Genomic DNA, 17136 nt, shown 5'->3' on the forward strand with positions numbered 1-17136 from the left:
TTTTTTAGAGAAGAAAAACAATCACCCGCTGTCTTTCTAAGCTGCTACATAATAATGACTTTCTACTTTGAGGACCTTGATAGAAATGTAATGAAAAGTACAGTATTTGTCTTTCAAATGTAGTGAAGTTAAAGTCATAAGTTTCCAGAAATAATAATACTCAAGTAAAATACAGATACACAAAAAGTGTACTTACAGTTTTTTGTTCCCATTCAGTCGGTCACTCCGAGTCACGTCGGATGACCGATTAAATTGGGCTCTCGCCAGAGAGACCAATCCACTTCGAGTGTAACTAAACGAGCCAATGGACATTGGCATGCGATCATTGCATCCAGCTGCTGCTGATCGCAGCGTGAGCATAAGAGGCAGCAGGTGCACCGCATTGATTCATCCTTTCGCTTCGGAGCCGAGCGGCGGTGCATCACTGCTGCTCTCCTATCCTGCGAGTGAGAAAGAGCGAGCGTTGGCGTTACAGTGCAGCAGCGGTGGTCGCGATCCCACAGCAAGGAAAAGTGATTTCCTTGAGGACGGTCACACTAGGAGTGTGCGGTGGCCAGCTCCCCTGCGTGCTTCAGCACTGAAAGAGCAAATTTCTCTAAAAGAGCAACACGGGTGATCGCGTCTTTTTAAAGATGTCCTATCACCCTTGCGTTTCTGGGTGTTGTTGTTTCCTGGCGCCTCAGGATGGTCACGATTGCTGCCTCACGTGTCTGGGCATTCAGCACGCTGAGGAAGCTTTCGTGGATGGTTCATGTTCTTCTTGTGGGGACATGACCATCTCGGAGTTGTGAAATAGACTCTGTTATGTCAAACATGGCGGAGTCCCTCTGCCTCTGCCGCGATCCAGCGTTCGTCCTGGTACCCGGGGTGACGCTGCGTCGGGTGGAGTCAGAGGTGATTTGAGGATCACGGTGACGGCATCCTCAAGTGGAGCTCCTAACCCCTCAAGCACGCCGCAGCCGGTGGAGCTGCCGAAGGAGCATGCTGGGCCCTCTGCTGGACGGGGTGCACAAGGCGTTTCCTTCGGTGTCCCCTCTGATGACCAGATGTCGGGGTGTCGGGATGTCGATCGCTGCATCAGAGGGTGAGCACTCTCTCTCCGGAGATGACGACTCGGCTGCGTTGCCCCCTTCGGGTGTGGTAGCGTTGTCCGAGCCAGACCCAGAGATGACAGCTATGCTTTCCCGGGCCGCCGAGAATGTCGAGCTCGTGTGGAATCGAGGTTGGATGAGTGGTTTCTCGGTGGGGGTCGTGCTGGTTCTCAGCGCCCCCCTCTGGTGCCATTGTTTCCGGAAGTGCATGAGGAGCTTACAAGATCGTGGAAAGCACCTTTTACTGCCCAAAACAAATCTTGTGGCTCCTCCTCCCTCACCACCCTCGATGGTGGGGTCACTTTGGGGTAAGCGGGCATCTTCTCGGTGGAGCGGTCTGTGGCCATGCAACTATGTCCAACAGCTGCTACCACCCTGCGGGGTGAACCGTGTCTCCCCTCACGGGCCTGTAAGTATTCATCAGGTCTAACTGGCAGTGCTTATAGAGCCTGTGGGGAGGCGGCTTCTGCCCTCCACGCCATGGCGTTATTGCAGGTCCACCAGGCCAAAGCCCTGAAAGACCTGCACGAGGGTGGTCACGACCTGGCGGTTCTACATGAGCTGCGTGCTGCGACGGACCTCGCGCTTCGAGCGGCGAAGGTGACCGCACAGTCTCTGGGTCGTGCGATGTCCACGCTAGTGATCCAGGAGCGCCATCTCTGGCTGTATCTCGCTGACATGAAGGAGCAGGAGAAGGTACAGTTCCTGAATGCTCCCGTGTCACAGCCCGTGTCACAGACCGGCCTCTGCAACGACGCTGTCGTTTGCTTTGCCGAGCAGTTCTCGGCAGCACAGAAGCAGACTGAGGCAATCAAACACATCATGCGCCGGAGGAAACCTGCTGCTTCCACCCCGGCTGCAGCCCCTCAGCCTGCTCGTCACCGTGGGCGCCCCCCTGCGGCCGCCCCCGCTCCCGCGCAGCCGCAGCAGCCTTCCACCAGGCAGCGTCGTGGAGCCGGTCGCAGGCAGGATGCTCAGCCCGTCCAGGCCTCCGCCAAACCTGGCAGTAAGCGCAAGTGCAAGAGGCCCTGAGACGGGCGACCCAGAGATGGAGGATACTGCTCATCGGGAGATGGTGACCGCACCACTCCCTCCCCCGGAGGAGGGCTGGGTGGAGAATCTTTTGTTTCATTTTGCTTTTGTTCCCAAACAAAAGCAAAATACCCAAAACATCTATAAAAGAGCAATTTCCTCAATCTCTGGGTCTCAAGAGGAGGAGAGTGGTGAACCGTGCATCAAGTCATCAAACGTCGGGCTGTCACAAGCCTCAAGCCGGGTTCCTGTGTTCCCTCCCGCACGAGTTAATTACAAGTTAATTTTATTTAATCTGTTTACATGAAAACTCTTCACAAATGTTTGTGTGTGTAATTGTGGTCAATATAACTTAAAAAAATTATGAAAATGATTTTAAAAATAAATGACAATAAAAATATGTTATTTAGGTCTTTCCCATAATATGTTTCTTTGTATTTTGTTCAGGCTTAAGCAGGATGATGTAACATTTAGGGGCAAATATGCAGAATAGTAAACCAAAGCTTGAGGCTAAAATGGCAAATATCTCCACAGCTACAGCAAGTTTTCCAGGAGTGCTGACATAAGCTGGTATAAATGTGATCCATACAGCACAGAATATCAGCATACTGAATGTGATGAATTTAGCCTCATTGAATTTATCAGGCAGTGTGCGTGCCAGAAAAGCTAGAATGAAGCACAAGACAGCCAGTAGACCAATATAACTGAGCACAGCCCAGAAACCTATAGTAGTACCCAGACTGCACTCAAGAATGATCTTTTCTTTACAATATTTCATATTTTATATGGAAATGGAGGTGAAATTGTTAGCCATAGCAAACACAAAAGAACCTGTATAAGTGTAAAGGCACAAACACTGAGTCGTTGTTGTACAGGTCCAAACCATTTCATGGCATTACTTCCTGGAAGTGTAGCCTTGAAGGCCATTAACTCCACTATAGTTTTCCCCAGAACACAGGAGATACAGAGGACAAAAGTGATCCCAAACGCTGTGTGACGCAACATACAGGACCACTCATTGGGCTGACCAATGAAAGTAAGAGAACAGAGAAAACAAAGAGTTAATGAGAAGAGCAGCAGGAAGCTCAGTTCTGAGTTGTTGGCCTTTACTATGGGGGTGTCCTTCTTACTGTAAAACAGGATGGCCACCAGCACAGTTAATCCTGCTCCAAAGAGTGAGAAAAATACTAGAACTGTACCCATAACTTCTGTGAATGACAGAAACTCTACAGCCTTTAAGACACATTTATTTTTCTCAGCATTAGACCAGTATTCCCCTGGACACTGCTTGCAGTTATTTGAATCTGAAAAGGAAGTTGCAATCACTAGTTGGAGACAAAAGGAAACAGTTTACATGAATGAGAATGAGTCAGGCAGCCTGTGAGATTACCTGTCTCATTACTGATTTCTCCTTCTGCACATGGAATACAGTCATAACAGCAGACAGGTCTTCCTTTTTGTGCAGCCTTCCTTGTTCCTGGAAGACAGCTTTCACTGCACACAGACCTTGGCTTCTACATGGAAGAAAATATGCTTACAGTTATGTATAGACTGGACATTTGTCAATATTGTTTAGTACAGAATAGTGTATAATTGCAGCATGTAGTATGTGAGGTTTTGACATTTTATTTATTTATTTTGTATCTTGTTTTTTAAATCAAGCATTTAAAAGCATTGTTATAGAAATTTGCAAAGTTGCTCAGTATTTCACTTATTTAAAAGTATCAGTTTTCTCAAAATTAATTAAGGAACACTGTTCCTTTTTCAACACGATAAAATCTTATTTGCCTTTCCTGGAAATGTCATCCTGAAAATATATCAAATTAGAAAGAGTGGCTATACATCAATTGTTTTCTGTGTTTATCACAGTATTGACTCACAGAGATATTACTCATAATGATACTTCTTTCAGACCAACTTTCAGTCATAATGGTGCACCACATTTTCTATGCTTTTTTTTTGTACTTCAGGGCTTTCCCAGCAGGCACCGGACGTCAATATGACGTCAGATTGACGTTGGACCCCAACGTCGGAGAGACGTTGTATTTTGGTTGAAAGTGAAAATCGGGTTGACGTCAGAACGCAACGTCAGATTGACGTCAGAACCCAACGTCAGATTGACGTCAGAAACCAACGTCAGATTGACGTCAGAACCCAACGTCCGATTGACGTCAGAAACCAACGTCAGATTGACGTCAGAACCCAACGTCAGATTGACGTCAATCTCCGACGTTGGACAGACGTTGTATTTTGGTTGAAAATGAAAATCGGGTTGACGTCAGAACCCAACGTCATGTTGACGTCAATCTCCGACGTTGGACAGACGTTGTATTTTGGTTGAAAATGAAAATCGGGTTGACGTCAGAACCCAACGTCATATTGACGTCAGAACCCAACGTCAGATTGACGTCAATCTCCAACGTTGGACAGACGTTGTATTTTGGTTGAAAATGAAAATCGGGTTGACGTCAGAACCCAACGTCAGATTGACGTCAATCTCCAACGTTGGACAGACGTTGCATTTTGGTTGAAAATGAAAATCGGGTTGACGTCAGAACCCAACGTCAGATTGACGTCAATCTCCGACGTTGTATTTTGGTTGAAAATGAAAATCGGGTTGACGTCAGAATCCAACGTCAGACTGATGTCAAAACCCAACGTCAAATTGACGTCAATCTCCGACGTTGGACAGACGTTGTATTTTGGTTGAAAATGAAAATCAGGTTGACGTCAGAACCCAACGTCAGATTGATGTCAGAACCCAACGGTCAGATTGACGTCAGAACCCAACGTTGGACAGACGTTGTATTTTGGTTGAAAATGAAAATCAGGTTGACGTCAGAACCCAACGTCAGATTGATGTCAGAACCCAACGTCAGATTGACGTCAGAACCCAACGTTGGACAGACGTTGTATTTTGGTTGAAAATGAAAATCGGGTTGACGTCAGAACCCAACGTCAGAACCCAACGTTGGACAGACGTTGTATTTTGGTTGAAAATGAAAATCGGGTTGACGTCAGAACCCAACGTCAGATTGACGTCAGAACCCAACGTTGGACAGACGTTGTATTTTGGTTGAAAATGAAAATCGGGTTGACGTCAGAACCCAACGTCAGATTGACGTCAGAACCCAACGTTGGACAGACGTTGTATTTTGGTTAAAAATGAAAATCGGGTTGACGTCAGAACCCAACGTCAGATTGACGTCAGAACCCAACGTTGGACAGACGTTGTATTTTGGTTGAAAATGAAAATCGGGTTGACGTCTAAACCCAACGTCAGATTGACGTCAATCTCCGACGTTGGACAGACGTTGTATTTTGGTTGAAAATGAAAATCGGGTTGACGTCAGAACCCAACGTCAGATTGACGTCAGAACCCAACGTTGGACAGACGTTGTATTTTGGTTGAAAATGAAAATCAGGTTGACGTCAGAACCCAACGTCAGATTGATGTCAGAACCCAACGTCAGATTGACGTCAGAATGAAAAATGCAACATCTATCCAACATTAGAGGTTGACGTCAATCTTACATTAAGTTCTGATGTCAACCTGATTTTTGTCAGCCTCCAACAGTGGACAAACATTGCATTACATCCCTATCGAAACTGGCCATTACCACATTTGTTATCAACCTGTGAATACAAAAGGAAGAGGAGTTAAATGTCCAAATAATTAATTATACATAACACATTATGAACCGCTTGTTATAGTTTGTGTTAGGTTTGTCATATCTAATGCAGATGTCACATTGGTTCTACTGTGGTGCTAGATGGAAGATCATGGGCCCACCCAAATTGCTATGCTTTTATCTTCTGAACACAAAACTGATATTGCACAATTTCAAACATTTACTTGGGTCTGTTGTATGTACACAAAAGTGAGAGAACAAACAACTGACTGAGCAAATAATGACTCTTATATGGTACCAAAAGCAATGTTTTTGGATATTTCACACTATGAGTTCAGTAACATCAGCAGTCTGTCATTATTTTGTAAGTTGGCAATATTAGCACAAATTTGCAAACAAGGCTTGACATTAACATAGAGTCATCCCATATTTAAGGCATATGAATGGTATTCCACATTACATCAATATGAGCGTGGTTTGTCCCATTTTTTATTTACTTCAGTTTTATGTTTGGCAACCGTTACTGCCAGTCATTTGACCGTTTCTTTATTTTTTTTTAACAGTGTAAAACTGTTATTTTATGGATTTTTTACTGACCAATTAAATAAAGTGATATCACTAAACCGTGTACAGAGGAACACTGTCCTTTCACAGATTTTCCTAGATTATTATGATCAAACGCATTCAATAAAGTGCTAAAAGTAAAATACTAGTCTAAACGTTCTACAGAGAAACACTTCTTATTTTACAGGTTATTAAAAAACAAAAAATTATAGTGTTAAAGGATGCTGACAATTGTAAATTAAAAGTTTTATTTTGAAAGACAAAATACAAAGTCTCTACATATACTGTACAAAACTGAAAATGCAATCATTCAGTTTTTGAAGTAAAACAGTGCAAATTTGAAAGGAAATACATTTCAAATACATTTCAACATTTAAAATACTGTACCAATTAACAGAACAGTTTGAGGAGAAGTTAATGAGTTGAATTAAATATTCTCAGCACAAGAAATACAAAATATCTACAAGTTTCAAACGACTATTAATTCTAAAGGCGGGATTACACTACATGACTTTTCAAATCTGAACAGATTTTTAAAACACTATGCATCATACATACATTCAGGTCCTTAAATATTGGGACATCGACACAATTCTAACATTTTCGGCTCTATACACCACCACAATGGATTTCAAATGAAACGAACAAGATGTGCTTTAACTGCAGACTGTCAGCTTTAATTTGAGGGTATTTACATCCAAATCAGGTGAACGGTGTAGGAATTACAACAGTTTGCATATGTGCCTCCCACTTGTTAAGGGACCAAAAGTAATGGGACAATTGGCTTCTCAGCTGTTCCATGGCCAGGTGTGTGTTACTCCCTCACTATCCCAATTATAATGAGCAGATAAAATGTCCAGAGTTAATTTCAAGTGTGCTATTTGCATTTGGAATCTGTTGCTGTCAACTGTCAAGATGAGATCCAAAGAGCTGTCACTATCAGTGAAGCAAGCCATCATTAGGCTGAAAAAACAAAACAAACCCATCAGAGAGATAGCAAAAACATTAGGCGTGGCCAAAACAACTGTTTGGAACATTCTTAAAAAGAAGGAACGCACCGGTGAGCTCAGCAACACCAAAAGACCCGGAAGACCACGGAAAACAACTGTGGTGGATGACCGAAGAATTCTTTCCCTGGTGAAGAAAACACCCTTCACAACAGTTGGCCAGATCAAGAACACTCTCCAGGAGGTAGGTGTATGTGTGTCAAAGTCAACCATCAAGAGAAGACTTCACCAGAGTGAATACAGAGGGTTCACCACAAGATGTAAACCATTGGTGAGCCTCAAAAACAGGAAGGCCAGATTAGAGTTTGCCAAACGACATCTAAAAAAGCCTTCACAGTTCTGGAACAACATCCTATGGACAGATGAGACCAAGATCAACTTGTACCAGAGTGATGGGAAGAGAAGAGTATGGAGAAGGAAAGGAACTGCTCATGATCCTAAGCATACCACCTCATCAGTGAAGCACGGTGGTGGTAGTGTCATGGCGTGGCATGTATGGCTGCCAGTGGAACTGGTTCTCTTGTATTTATTGATGATATGACTGCTGACAAAAGCAGCAGGATGAATTCTGAAGTGTTTCGGGCAATATTATCTGCTCATATTCAGCCAAATGCTTCAGAACTCACTGGACGGCGCTTCACAGTGCAGATGGACAATGACCCAAAGCATACTGCAAAAGCAACCAAAGAGTTTTTGAAGGGAAAGAAGTGGACTGTTATGCAATGGCCAAGTCAATCACCTGACCTGAATCCGATTGAGCATGCATTTCACTTGCTGAAGACAAAACTGAACAAGCAGGAACTGAAGACGGTTGCAGTAGAGGCCTGGCAAGAGCATCACCAGGGATGAAACCCAGCGTCTGGTGATGTCTATGCGTTCCAGACTTCAGGCTGTAATTGACTGCAAAGGATTTGCAACCAAGTATTAAAAAGTGAAAGTTTGATTTGATTATTATTCTGTCCCATTACTTTTGGTCCCTTAACAAGTGGGAGGCACATATGCAAACTGTTGTAATTCCTACACCGTTCACCTGATTTGGATGTAAATACCCTCAAATTAAAGCTGACAGTCTGCAATTAAAGCACATCTTGTTTGTTTCATTTGAAATCCATTGTGGTGGTGTATAGAGCCAAAAATGTTAGAATTGTGTCGATGTCCCAATATTTATGGACCTGGCTGTATACTGACTTTGTAAATCGTGACAAAGGAAAACTGGGCATCATACACTACATGACCGAGGATCATACACTACCAGACTTTAAAGTTGTTCCGAGCACAACAAACTCACTCAGAAACATGAGCCTTGGAGACGCGTGACAAATGGAAACAATATACGTTCTAAAATCGGCTGAAAATATCAAACATTTTTGATATCCTCCAACTGGATAGAATCTGAGTCTGAAGCTAAAAAACCGGAGTCTGTGACTATCATACACTATGCCATTTTCAGTTGAATCGGTCAACTATCAAATCTGCAGACTGGCTCTGACTTTTACTTGACTGCCAAGTAAATTACACTGTCAAGGTCCAGAAAAGTATGAAACACATTGTCAGAATATGTTATGTAATGTTATGAAGCGATGAGAATACTTTTTATATAGAAATACAACAAAAATAATGACTTTATTCAACAATTAGGCACCGTAACGTCTCCTCTGCATCAGCACAGCGCCATTTTTTAGATTATGCCCTGGACGCAAAACACATACACTCTTCTGTATCAGCCTTGACACAGGGATGCGCTGTTTGCGTTCAAATCAAAGCATAAATCAACGCAGAAGACGCATCCCTGTGTCGAGGCTGATACAGAAGAGTGTACACATTTTGTGTCCAGGGCGTAATCTCCAAAATGGCGCTACGTTGACACAAACAGTATTCTTGTCGCTTCATAACATAATGATTGAACCAATGATGGCAGACGGAGTATTCTGGCGATGTGTTTCATACTTTTCTGGACCTTGACTGTGTAATGTACTTGGCAGTCAATGGGACATTGACAAGCCTCCCGGTTTTCATCCAAAATATCTTAAATTGTGTTCAGAAGACGAACAAAGCTTTTATGGGTTTGGAACGACATGGTGGTAATTGATTAATGACAAAATTTTCATTTTGGGGTGGAGTATCTCTTTAAAACGGTTTCATTATTCAGATGTAAATTTGTGTAAACAAATTTCCTGAAGAGGAATTCTTGAGAAGCAATTGAAAAAATTAGGGTTAGTATCATAATTTTTTTCTTTGAAAAAGATTGTGCAGGGAACTGTACTTTAGCTTGTATTATCCCAATCAGGTTTATAGTGTTTTTATCAATATTCGATTGACCCTTTTGGGCTCCAATATAGCTCTGATAATATATGTGGAAAAAAATTACATTGTATTTTAATCCTGAATACTAGCTACACAAGTGTAATAAAAAGTAAAATCAAAACATACAAATAAAGGTCCATGATTCTGCACCAGAAGTGACAGACACAGTAGATAAAGAGCAGTCCTCCAAATCTGAAGTAATCAGCTGGATCCTTGCTGCATCTGGGGGTTAAATAAAAAAAAAATAATACAAAAAAAAAAAAAAAAAAGACGACAGATTTATTGAAAAGTCCTTAAAAAAGGAGGATTCCATTTATGTACCTTTTCTTTAAACAACATTTGACATTGAGATATTCTGACTAATTTAATTATTTAGCTGTGACCTAATGGTTAGAGAGGCAGACTCGTAGCCTGAAGGTCATGGGTTCGAGTCTCAGTCCTGGCAGGAAACCCACTAGTGTAAACAGGGCTTGAGGTACCCTTGAGCAAGTTACAAGTTAACCCTACTTGTAATTATAAATACATTTACATTTAGCAGACGCTTTTATCCAAAGCGGCTTACACTGCATTCAAGTTACAGTTTCTACATTTTATCAGCTCTTGCTTTCCCTGGGAATCGAACCCATGATCTTGGCGTTGCTAGCGCCATGCTCTACTATTTGAGCTACAGGAAATACAAATAAAGAAATGAGTATTCGCAACAAATAACAACTTTTCCCAGATGTAAAAAAAATGGCAATTAGTACACTAAAAAAATAAATATAATATTTTTATCAATTGCTAAAATGCTAATACCTGTATATTTATAAATAATAAAATTATTAATCTGTTTACACTGCTTTTCTATCACACGTGGGTGATGTCTAACAAATGTACTTGAGGAGATCATTAAATTACTCAAGTATCTTCATACTTCATCCACCTTATTCCTAAACGCAGAAGTAAGCCTATGGGCGAGACTTCAAGTTCATTAGCCTTAAATAACAATAACAACATGCAGTAAATAGTAAAACTGTTTGTATTACAAACCAGTGTGTTCATAATTAAGATAATACACTAAAATAATATGGTATGACAAACCAATTTGCAATATCAAGCACCTAAGAGCAGTTCTGTACAGCTAAAAAAGTAAAAATATCTGGAAGCAAGACCCATAAAATCTATAAATGGGCCATTTTTATGTGAAGAATAAGGTGGATATGATGAAAATTATGTCATCATTTACACACTTATGTCTTTTCCAACCTGCATAACTGACTTTTTTTTTCTGTGGAACACAAAAGAAGATTAAAAAAGACATGAGGGTTAGAAAATGATGAGGGAGTTTTGATTTTGAGTGAGCTAAACTCAAGAATTAAGTTTGAATCAGAGTGGTGCCTTGGTGCAGAGTTTGCCTGCTTTGCCCATGTTCACATTTCAGCACATATAACGGCACATGATCATTAAAGCATTATGAATACTCACTTTTACAGAAGATCATATGGCAGAAGATTTTCAATCCCAAAACCTCTGGACCATGAGAGGGAAAACACACACACACACACAAATATTTAACAGGTTTAATAAAACAATAGTAATTGTTGACTTACTGACAGAGACAGACAGGCTTACAGAAAGTTTGGCTACTCACCAGCTTTATACAAACACTTAGCAGTAAGTTGGATCCGAAAGCATGGTTTACATAGTATTCTTCAGGTGCTTTCATGATCTCTCTGTTGAACACATGTCAGTTGTTCATGTTCCAGAGTGAGACATTTTATTTTACAATAAAATAACAATATCGTTATTTTTACTATTTCATTCTGTTATTAAAAATAAGATCAGCAAAAGGCGGCCTTCAGTACTTAACTCACATTAAGGTCCAGCTCCCGCTATTTATTCTGTCATTCATGTGTATGTATCTATTACATAAACCTCCAGAACTTGTAGTACTAACGCTACTCGGATATATTTACATTTCGCAATATAAAAACAACAATAACGAGTCACTTTTAATCATGCCCAAGACATCGTCACACAGCCTTATCTGGACAGTATTAAAACATAATAACAAAACACAGTAACAGATTATGTCATCGCGATTATCATATCACTTTAACAGTAACAAAAAAACATTTATAAGAGGTACTTACCTTCTGTGTTTCCATTATGTGTCCATAGCCATTGTGTCTGTGTTCTCAATCGACACCGCATAACTCAAAATCGGTCAAAATAATTACTCATTTGTCAGATATGAGACAATCATGTGAAAGCCATTCCTAGAGCACTGAACGGAGCAGGACTGCAGATAAGCAGAGCTGCTGTAACGACTGAGCTCAATATTCAAATCTGAGCGGGAGGAGACGTGCCCTGCTGTCATTGGTCAGATTCCTGGATGACATTCAGATTAACCAATCACGAACAAAGCAACATAGAGACGTCAAACAACATTGTAACTGTAGAAAAAAAAATGTTTTAAACAAAAGATAGCAAATATGTATTGATTTTTATTTTTTAGGCTGTTACATGTAAGTAATTGGTAAAATTGTGTTTTCACTTATGCTCAAAACCAGGGTCAGGTACATCTGTGCCATTCACTATTCACCTATAATTGCCATATGAATTTATAGTTAAAATAGGGTTAGGTTTAGGAGTACAGAGAAGGTGTTTACATGTCTGGCTATACTTGTAAATTACAGTTACATTCACATGACCAATGATGACCCTTTTGAACTTTAACAAATCCCTTGCCTCAACTGTATAACTCTTATGCCTAAATGCAGCTGTGCCTACAACTGTGGCATTTTCTATATCTGACCCTTTGCTGTAAGTGTTACACCACCTGTTGGTTTAGGTTTATTCCTTTGTCCAGAGTAACACTTACTACAAACACTGTCATAATTGCAACATTTGTCTACAGATTACACTGTTGACTGCAGTGGCAATGCTGTTACAGCATTCGTGGTATGGGAAAATGTAAACTGTAAATGTTGATGTGCGACTAATTCAACAATAATTGAGGCCTTTGATAATGAATGTACTCTTATTCATTTCATCACTGTATTGCTTGCAACAGCAAATGACTCCGTGGTTATGCAGTCACCTCACAGCAAGGTGTTTCCATAACGCAGACATGCACATTTGATAAATTGAGGATTCTACATTTTCCATATTTGAATGTATGTTTTCTACACATTGCATGGAATGTATGCATTCCAGTCCTCTCAGACCCTTTTCTCTATGCTCTTGTTTTTTTCTCATTTCAAATTTCTCAGTAGGTATAGGGTTTCTCTCACACAAATAACAAATGCATACTCTGATCAGATAGCATACCAATATTTTTCGATGTATGTATGACGTGTTTGTGAAGTCAATGTTTTTTTGTTTGAGCTTTTAAAGATTATGCATACTTTTCTCTGTTCACAATTTCCATTGCAAAGCTATTTGGATCAGATGGTGTGTGAGCAGAGGCATGAAAGTTTCAACCTGGAGAGTAGTGCAGCTTTAAAAAACAGACTATGCATATTTTGATGTAATGAAATAAGTCAGCTATATTTGTGTTCAGAATTGCAGAGTTTAAATGTAAAAACACCTAAATATAAAACTGATATGATGTGCTTTAAAATTACAAAGAAAAATGCTAAACAGCTATGGACATAAACCTTTAATGAGCTACATATTACAGATTATTTGTATGAATTTACATTAATTTATATGCAATTTAAGACAACAGAAAAAAATAGAGTATAAATAATACAACCATTTTCCTGTCTTAAAAAATTAGAACTACTATAATTTGTGATTAATAACATTATAGCTACTTAAAATAACATTTGTTAATTTATAGAAGTTGTTCTAAAGAATTTTGCTAATAATTTAAAATAACAGAAAAATACTGTAAAAACAGCATTAAATGTACAGTTCTCTTGTGAAATTTATTTTTTTTTTTTTTACCTCATGACTATATCAGTATTTGACGTCAATATGACATCGGCTTAAGATGTTGGCTCGACGTTGGATTTTGGTTTGTTAATGCCACAACCTAAACCTAACAAAAGATCAACGTCTAATGATGTAAGAATTTGACGTTGTGTGTACATTACCATTATAACATCTACGTGACGTTGGGTTTTGGTCGCCATACCTAACAACTGAATGTCAGTAACTGACATGAATATGACGTTGGCTTGAGACGTTGACTCGACTTTGGATTTTAGTTAGTTAATACCGCAACCTAAAAATAACAAAAGACCAACGTCTAATGATGTTAGAGTTTGACACTGAGTGGGCATTACCAATATGACGTCTAGGAGACGTTGGGCTTTGGTTGCCATACCTGACGACTGTATATGAGTATTTGACGTCAATATGAACGTGGCTTAAGATGTTGGCTTGACGTTGGATTTTGGTTATTTTATGCCACAACCTAATACTAACTATAGATCAACGTCAAACGATGTTATAATTTGACGTTGTGTGGACGTTACCATTATGACGTCTAGTCGACGTTGGGTTTTGGTTGCCATACCCGACGACTGTATCTCAGTATTTGACGTCAATATGACATTGGCTTAAGACGTTGGCTCGACGTTGGAATTTGGTTAGTTAATGCCACAACCTAAAAACAACGTCAAATGATGTTAGAATCTGACGTTGTGTGGACGTTACCATTATGACGTCTAGGAGACGTTGGGTTTTGGTTGCCATACCTGACCACTGTATATCAGTATTTGACGTCAATATGACGTTGGCTTTAGACGTTGGCTCGACGTTGGATTTTGGTTAGTTAATGCCACAACCTAAAAACAACGTCAAATGATGTTAGAATCTGACGTTGTGTGGACGTTACCATTATGACGTCTAGTCGACGTTGGGTTTTGGTTGCCATACCCGACCACTGTATATCAGTATTTGACGTCAATATGACGTTGGCTTTAGACGTTGGCTCGACGTTGGATTTTGGTTAGTTAATGCCACAACCTAAAACCAACGTCAAATGATGTTAGAATCTGACGTTGTGTGGACGTTACCATTATGACGTCTAGACGACGTTGGGATTTGGTTGCCATACCCGACGACTGTATATCAGTATTTGACGTCAATATGACGTTGGCTTAAGACGTTGGCTCAACGTTGGATTTTGGTTAGTTAATGCCACAACCTAAAAACAATGTCAAATGATGTTAGAATCTGACGTTGTGTGGACGTTACCATTATGACGTCTAGGAGACGTTGGGTTTTGGTTGCCATACCTGACGACTGTATATCAGTATTTGACGTCAATATGACGTTGGCTTAAGACGTTGGCTCGACGTTGGATTTTGGTTAGTTAATGCCACAACGTAAAAACAACTGAAGATCAACGTCAAATGATGTTAGAATCTGACGTTGTGTGGACGTTACCATTATGACGTCTAGGCGACGTTGGGTTTTGGTTGCCATACCTGACCACTGTATATCAGTATTTGACGTCAATATGACGTTGGCTTTAGACGTTGGCTCGACGTTGGATTTTGGTTAGTTAATGCCACAACCTAAAAACAACGTCAAATGATGTTAGAATCTGACGTTGTGTGGACGTTACCATTATGACGTCTAGTCGACGTTGGGTTTTGGTTGCCATACCCGACCACTGTATATCAGTATTTGACGTCAATATGACGTTGGCTTTAGACGTTGGCTCGACGTTGGATTTTGGTTAGTTAATGCCACAACCTAAAACCAACGTCAAATGATGTTAGAATCTGACGTTGTGTGGACGTTACCATTATGACGTCTAGACGACGTTGGGATTTGGTTGCCATACCTGACGACTGTATATCAGTATTTGACGTCAATATGACGTTGGCTTAAGACGTTGGCTCAACGTTGGATTTTGGTTAGTTAATGCCACAACCTAAAAACAATGTCAAATGATGTTAGAATCTGACGTTGTGTGGACGTTACCATTATGACGTCTAGGCGACGTTGGGTTTTGGTTGCCATACCTGACCACTGTATATCAGTATTTGATGTCAATATGACGTTGGCTTTAGACGTTGGCTCGACGTTGGATTTTGGTTAGTTAATGCCACAACCTAAAAACAACGTCAAATGATGTTAGAATCTGACGTTGTGTGGACGTTACCATTATGACGTCTAGGCGACGTTGGGTTTTGGTTGCCATACCTGACCACTGTATATCAGTATTTGACGTCAATATGACGTTGGCTTTAGACGTTGGCTCGACGTTGGATTTTGGTTAGTTAATGCCACAACCTAAAACCAACGTCAAATGATGTTAGAATCTGACGTTGTGTGGACGTTACCATTATGACGTCTAGTCGACGTTGGGTTTTGGTTGCCATACCTGACCACTGTATATCAGTATTTGACGTCAATATGACGTTGGCTTTAGACGTTGGCTCGACGTTGGATTTTGGTTATTTAATGCCACAACCTAAAAACAACGTCAAATGATGTTAGCATCTGACGTTGTGTGGACGTTACCATTATGACGTCTAGGCGACGTTGGGTTTTGGTTGCCATACCCGACGACTGTATATCAGTATTTGACGTCAATATGACGTTGGCTTTAGACGTTGGCTCGACGTTGGATTTTGGTTAGTTAATGCCACAACCTAAAAACAACGTCAAATGATGTTAGAATCTGACGTTGTGTGGACGTTACCATTATGACGTCTAGTCGACGTTGGGTTTTGGTTGCCATACCCGACCACTGTATATCAGTATTTGACATCAATATGACGTTGGCTTTAGACGTTGGCTCGACGTTGGATTTTGGTTAGTTAATGCCACAACCTAAAAACAACGTCAAATGATGTTAGAATCTGACGTTGTGTGGACGTTACCATTATGACGTCTAGTCGACGTTGGGTTTTGGTTGCCATACCCGACGACTGTATATCAGTATTTGACGTCAATATGACGTTGGCTTAAGACGTTGGCTCGACGTTGGATTTTGGTTAGTTAATGCCACAACCTAAAAACAACGTCAAATGATGTTAGAATCTGACGTTGTGTGGACGTTACCATTATGACGTCTAGGCGACGTTGGGTTTTGGTTGCCATACCTGACCACTGTATATCAGTATTTGACGTCAATATGACGTTGGCTTTAGACGTTGGCTCGATGTTGGATTTTAGTTAGTTAATGCCACAACCTAAAAACAACGTCAAATGATGTTAGAATCTGACGTTGTGTGGACGTTACCATTATGACGTCTAGGCGACGTTGGGTTTTGGTTGCCATACCCGACGACTGTATATCAGTATTTGACGTCAATATGACGTTGGCTTAAGACGTTGGCTCGACGTTGGATTTTGGTTAGTTAATGCCACAACCGAAAAACAACGTCAAATGATGTTAGAATCTGACGTTGTGTGGACGTTACCATTATGACGTCTAGGCGACGTTGGGTTTTGGTTGCCATACCTGACCACTGTATATCAGTATTTGACGTCAATATGACGTTGGCTTTAGACGTTGGCTCGACGTTGGATTTTGGTTAGTTAATGCCACAACCT

The 17136-nt window shown here is 40.7% G+C and overlaps 1 pseudogene across 1 annotated transcript in view; it reads right to left on the bottom strand.

The window, feature by feature from the left end:
- Positions 1-2529: 2529 nt before the first annotated feature.
- LOC306842993 (extracellular calcium-sensing receptor-like) overlaps positions 2530-17136 on the bottom strand; it is a 189408-nt pseudogene continuing 174801 nt past the window's right edge. Inside the window, exons 5-6 of the transcript in view lie at positions 3514-3637; positions 2530-3427 (exon numbers count right to left, since the gene is read on the bottom strand). The product of the transcript in view is annotated as an extracellular calcium-sensing receptor-like (transcript). The remainder of the gene's footprint in view (positions 3428-3513; positions 3638-17136) is intronic.

Source organism: Barbus barbus, assembly GCF_936440315.1.
Source record: "Barbus barbus genome assembly, chromosome: 23".
Classification (NCBI taxonomy): domain Eukaryota; kingdom Metazoa; phylum Chordata; class Actinopteri; order Cypriniformes; family Cyprinidae; genus Barbus; species Barbus barbus.